The following is a 6,696-nucleotide window of genomic DNA, read 5'->3' as shown; positions in this document are numbered from 1 at the left end:
AAGTCATATTCTTTTATTGTCATGACTGTATTTGAAGCTTTTTTTTATTTTTGTATGATACCTGATTTATATGAAATATGGCTGAAGTAAACTGAAGTCTAAAATCAGTCATTTATTTAATAGTACATTTAACATTATATAATTCACATATAAAACTATGAATTGTAATTTTAAATGGTTTAAAAGCATGTAGAATAGCGTATGTAGGCAAGTATATTTCTCCTTTTTTTATCAAGAAGCAAAGAAAAAAAGGAAAAAAAAAAAGAAACAGCACAGGGTTCAGTGGTTGAATCATCCGTCCCCACCAATGCCAAAACCAAATCTACGCCCTTGGTGTACGCTGTTAAGTGCCAGGAGGATTGCCAGGATTTATACATCGGGGAAACCAAACAACCTCTAACGAAGCGGATGGCAGAACACAGAAGAGCTACCTCGTCAGGCCAGGACTCTGCAGTTTATTTACACCTACAGGCCAGTGGACACTCTTTCAACAATGAGGATGTACACATCCTGGACAGGGAGGAACGCTGGTTTGAGCGCGGAGTCAAGGAGGCCATTTACGTGAAAAGGGAAAGACCATCTCTGAATCGAGGAGGGGGCCTAAGGGTACATCTTTCGCCATCTTACAATGCTGTGATTGCAGCCATTCCCCAACTCTCTGTGAATGGTACTCATGGCCATTGATCAGTGGGCTTTGATCAGTGGGTTTTGGTCAGTGATTGTTGATCAATGGTCATGGGAATTTGCATAATTATGATTAAGGAACTGACCTCACAGCCCATTGTTCCTTCAGTGGGCTGGTTTCAGTCATTATGCAAATGTACTGTTTATAAGGTTTGGGGAAACCTGCAGTCAGCTGAGACTGAAGAAGTCACTTGGATGAGTGACGAAACGTTTCTCCCACAAAACGCTACGTCCAGATGAACAGATTCAACTTTTGGAGATTTACTTTCCTGGATGATTGAGAATGCATCAAGACACTCAAAATGATGTACATATTAAAAGCAGAAAACAATACACATACATCACCTTCACTATGCCCTCTCATCACCCCTCCATCCCCACTCCCACACCTAGAGATCAGCACTCACTTAGCATACAGAAACACAGGAGATGAAAGAGAAATGATAAATAACATAACAAGGCTACTAAGGACAGATTAAATATAATAAAAAGTGAATAAACAAATGGTGCAAAAAAGGAAATAAATGAATACTAAATTACAATTAAGAGACACAAAACCATAAAATAGCAAACTAAAAAGAAACGTAAAAGATTTTTTAACATTCTAACATTTTAAAGTTTATCCTGGCTTCTATGGGCAACCAGCTGTTGAAGAATTAGGGTGATATGGTCTCTAGTATGAGTAACCTAAACTTATCAGACGGTGTGGGGCTGTTACCATGCTGGGGTAATGAAATGTAACTCAAACATGTTCTGATATTAAACTAAACAAATGAATTCACTTTCAGTCAAACAAGTCAGTCAGCGGGCTCACACCTGAACACAGGAGTTTTGATTAAGTCTCCTGCTTCCTGCTCATCCTCAGCCCCGCTTCCAGTCCCTGAATCAAAATACAAACTAAAGTCTGTCCACTTGTTGTTTCACTTTCCTATTTTTCATCTTTCAGAGTGAAAATAAGGAAAAAATGAAAGAAATGGGAAGGACAGCTGCTGTGTTTGTGTTTCTACCAGAGCCAAATGTCATCTACTCCTCACTGAAGTCGTCCACCAGTCCAACCACTGGGATCCAGCTGCTGCTCTCTAACTGGTCCACACAGCAGCTCAGATCTGACACATTCACTTGTTGTGGAAGTTTTCCATTAAATAAAGACTGCAGATGAGCGGTGAGCGGTAGCTAACATTCTTTAATCAAAACACACACAGAACAGAAAACCAAGCTTGTGGAGAGCCTGCATGACCACGGGGCAGGGTCAGCAGAGTCTGACCTGAGAGCCTAGCATGGCTCTCAGTTAAATACCTTCTCCAGGAACAAAAGGCAGTACAGCTGTTTCACACCTTAAGGTTCACACTCCCTTGCTACCTCCCAGAGTCCTTGAAGAGACAAAAGACTCTTCCTGTGGAGTTGTCTGCTTCCCCCCAACTTCCTTCTTACAGTATGGGTGTCAGACATATTAAAATCCAGTGGCACCAAGGCATTATACAATAAAATAATGTGATTAGTACATAAGTAAAAGAAATTCCTTTACAATCCCACCCTTTGATTCTTAAATCAAGAATCACATTAATACCAGAATTTCTTTCTCGACATTCTGTATATCACATCAACATTATTGTACACTTAAAACGGAAAACCCTCTTTTGCCAAATGTTAGTTTAACACAATTAGACATGCACAATAAAGTTGTGCATTGTCACTTAAAAATTCCCAGGGATTCTCCCCTGGAGTAGTTTCACCCCAGGCCCTGTCTTAAGAAAAGGTAAAACATTAGCCAGTGGTGTGTCCTGCTGTAAATCATGTGATTGGATCATATGATTAGCCCTCTGCTGTGGAAAAATAGATGTTAGCGCACCACATCTGTATGCACACTTTCTCACAGTGACCTCTGCACTGTAAACAATACAAGGTCATGAATAACACACTGCTGGTAAATTCACAAAGACACAGAAAGTGGCAGTTAAAAGGTTAAATCAGCACGGCCCAAAAGCCCATGCAACCTGTTGCTGTCACCTTTCTGCTCCTGTAAAAAGAAACATACATACATACATCCACCCTTTTGTCAGGTCAAGGTGGAGGTGCAATCTTGCATACTGGTGTCAAGTCAGTCAAGCTTTTGTCAGTCCTGTCAGTCCCCATTTTTATTTGCTGACAGTAGAACCTCGTGACACAATAAGTTTCTACTGCCAGCAATGACGTCATTTCAAAAAAGAAAAAAGAATTTAGACTGGATTACATCGCTGAATCCTTTTTGACAGGAACTTGTTTTCTGATTGTCCCAAATAAGTGGCTTTCTCCCGAGCCCATTTTAATTTTTTGGAGAAACTCACTTGCGATTGTTCAACATGTTGTGTAGCGCTTTCGATCCCGATCTTGCAGGCCTGCTTCAAAAGAGAAAATTGCCAAACAAAAATCTCAGTGCACTGTTAAAAATCAAAAAATATGAAGGCCTCTTTTTAGAAGTTGTCAGGAGGGATATTATACCCCTTATGTCAAATATTCATGAGCTTTTTGAGTGTTAGGTTCTAATGAATTATTCATGAGCTCAGGAAGTAATAACGGAAGTAATTAAAATATGATATTCATAAAATTATGATTTTCATAAAATTATGATATTCATCCAAAAAATGCTAGTTCATAGGTCATTGCTTTTCTTCCCCCCTAAAAAACAACTAATTGATTATTTTAGAAAAGTTTTTATATCAAATAGCATTCTTTTATTTTTAATCCGTTAAAAACTTTTTCCTTTTTTTCCTAAAGAAACGCCATCTGGTGGTGGGTCAGCGCATGACAGCGCATGAGTGCGCAGGGCGCGCACCCCTGCGCCTGTGTGTCTGTGCGCAATTGTGCGCGTGCCTGTGTCTGGGGCTCCGTGTTTGTGTATTTAAAATGTGTTAAATCATAGTATAAGTGCTTAGTTGTGCTTTTGTAACATTCAGTATGGCCAGACATACAGGGTGCATGCCTTGTGGGAAAACTTTATTTCAATTTATATGCATTTGTTTAATCCGAACAAAGAAATTTAAAATCAAACTCAGAGTCACAAAAAAACACTCGCGATCTCCGCGGCTCCCACCCGATCCTTAGGCAAATAAGCAGGGAGAAACTCCTCAAAAACCCTCCGCGTTTTTCTCCAAAACCCTTAGAATAACTTCTAGGGAACCCCCGTATACCCAAACCCTTATGCTCGATAACAGGGGAAAATCCTGAAACCAAATCCTTAGGCATTTTTTCTCAAATTCCGCTCAGAGTCTAAGTTCTCCTTTCGCTATCACTCCATCCCGCAACCGCTGCCAGAGCAGCATCTTTTTCCTTCTTGTTCGCTCCCCGGCTCCTCTTCGAATGCTGCTTACCTCGTTCGAAATTTTGCGCCGGAGACCAACACCGCCTCCCAGGTAAACCTTACTGCCCCGCTGCCAATCACATAACAAAGGGGTGGCTCCATTCGCAGCCCGCTCACCCAACAACAACAACAACAACACCGGCCTTTAAACGCGGTGAGAAAAACCGTGACATATGCGCAGTGGGAGACTAAGAGCACGCCGTTTTGCAGGTGGGTCTGTAAGGCGAGTCGTCAGACAGCAGATAATGCCGGCAAGGATGACTTTGTGCTGGACCTTACGAACACCCACTCCGGTGTTTTCAACACATTGCTTCGGATTCCCACTCAGGACTGGTTGAAAATGGTGGGTGAAAAGAACGGCAGAATTTTAGAGCTTTTTAAGCTAAGTACAAGCACAACTGAGTTGGTCCTGGTTGGAAATAACCCCCGCATTCAAAATAACCCTGCCCCCTCATCCGGTCCCCCTTACCCCGCCTCCTCCTCCCCAGTGCTTTTAAAAACCGCAACGACCGTCTCCTCCACATCGTCTGTAAACAGCCATGAGTCACCACAGCTCTGGAACTCCCTCTGCTCTAACCCCAGCATCCTTTCGGCCAGCAGCTGCTTCTACTCCAGCTGGGAACCCCGTGATGGATCTTGCTACTCCACCACCGAGTCCCCATCAGGCCTCATCATCTCCGGCCGCTATGCTTGCAGATTCGCCGCTCCTGCCTTCATCACCTCAAGGCTGGAACTCGCCCCGCCACCCTGCTCTCGGATGGCAATCACCCGAACAGACCCCGGTAAACAACCCAGTCTCCGGTGTCTCGCTCTGGGCTTTGGGTGACCCTGTGTGCCAGGCTCTTTTCAGAGAGCCTGAAGACAATGATCCCCACCCCGGGGTGAGCAGTGGACAATCTTCATCCCTGGACATCGATGAGGCCGCTACTCTACTCCCCACAGCCGTTTTTGAACTTATAAAACTAACTCTCAAGTACCTTGTCATGTCGCTACTCCAGAAACACCGACAAGACGTGTGTCAAGGATGCGCAGTCTCCCACCCCTCACAGAGACGCCATTCTTGTCTTTTCCCGCTGGAAAAATATTACTTTTTAAAGTACTATGATGAACTCTGCAAAAGATTATGGAATGGACATTTCACCAACACATTATTACAAATTTTACGGTTAGAAGGCTTTTCACCACCACCCGAGCAAGTCAGAGGTGTGGCCCAGGCGTCAGATATTTGTCCCTTAAGGAGACTGTTGATGGGATATCGCCCAAATACACAGTACAGAAATCCAAATTTAATTTGAGACCAGTCACAAAGTAAATTGATTCGACCATTTCACTCCAATATGGTTGGATTATTGGGCATTTTCAAAAATATGTGAAAATGATTTGCCATATTTTCCCCACAGTTTCTCCAAAAGTATCCATCTGTCGGTTGACCTTTTTGTTTGTATTTTATTTTGGGGGTTATAAAAAACCTAATAAAAATTTTTCCTTCTGAATTCCCTCCAATAACCCGAACTAATGGTTTCTATCTGTGTTCTACATATATTTAACGAACTGTCCTCTGATATGTTGATTTTAGCCTCCATAAAAAAATAATCTAACCTGGAGTGTACTTTAAGGGGGTTTGAGAAAAACATATAGCCCCTTTCCTTGGGATGTAACTCCCTTCAAACATCTATTATATTTCCTTCTACAAGAAGCTTTTTAACTGTTTTGGTCTCTCGAGTCGTCCTTTTAGTTTTGTTGTTGGAATCTAAGTGGGGCTGTAGTTGTATATTCCAATCCCCACCACAGATAAGGTTCCCTTAGTTCCGCGATCAGATGAAATAATTTCTTAATAAATTCCTGATCATTGCCTGGCGGCCTGTAAATATTTAACAGAGTCACTGGTTTATGATCAATTTGACTCACTACCATAACGTATCGTCCTTTTCTATCCGCTATTTGTTGAATTAATTGAAAATTTATTTTATTGGGAATCAGTATTGTAACCCCTCTTGCACACTTCTGTCTATATGATGAATAGTATAGGTGTTTGAACCCCAAGCGTTTTAACTGCTCATGTTCCATATTGTTTAAATGGGTCTCCTGCCAAAATATCATGCCTTTCCCTTCTCGTTTTAGTTGCTATCTTTTTCCTCTTAATGGGGTTTTGAAGACCGTTAACATTCAATGATATTATGCTATACTCCTGGAATGACATGGTTTCTTCCTAAAATGCCATCTATGAGATAGACCCTCCCCGCCCCGAGCGATCAGTCCTGAAAAAACCAACCTGTGCCTTGAAAACCAACAGCTGCATTTACAAACTGAATATGACTTGATATTTAAGTCGCCACAAAGGCTGAATTAACTACAATGTGGTACAATTAGACAGTGTCATTAAGATACTTAGACAACAGCTCATTTCTTTATTTTATATGTAACTCATTCATAAATGCTGTTTACTAGTCTGTTTAACAATATAAATGTTAGAGGAAAAACACACAGAAACATCAGAAATCACTGTTTGGTCCAACACACACATTTCTGGATTTCTGATGAACTCTTTCAGTCTAAATGTTCATTCTAATATAGATCCTCAGTTTGAATCAGTAAAGTAGAACATGAGCAGAGGAAAACAACAGGAAACAGAGGAAAACAAATATGTTTTATATGTACAGTCGGGGTTAAAGTGC

Source organism: Oreochromis niloticus, linkage group LG3, assembly GCF_001858045.2.
Source record: "Oreochromis niloticus isolate F11D_XX linkage group LG3, O_niloticus_UMD_NMBU, whole genome shotgun sequence".
NCBI lineage: Eukaryota > Metazoa > Chordata > Actinopteri > Cichliformes > Cichlidae > Oreochromis > Oreochromis niloticus.
The sequence above is the reverse complement of the archived record's forward strand: the minus strand, read 5'-3'. Positions refer to the sequence as shown.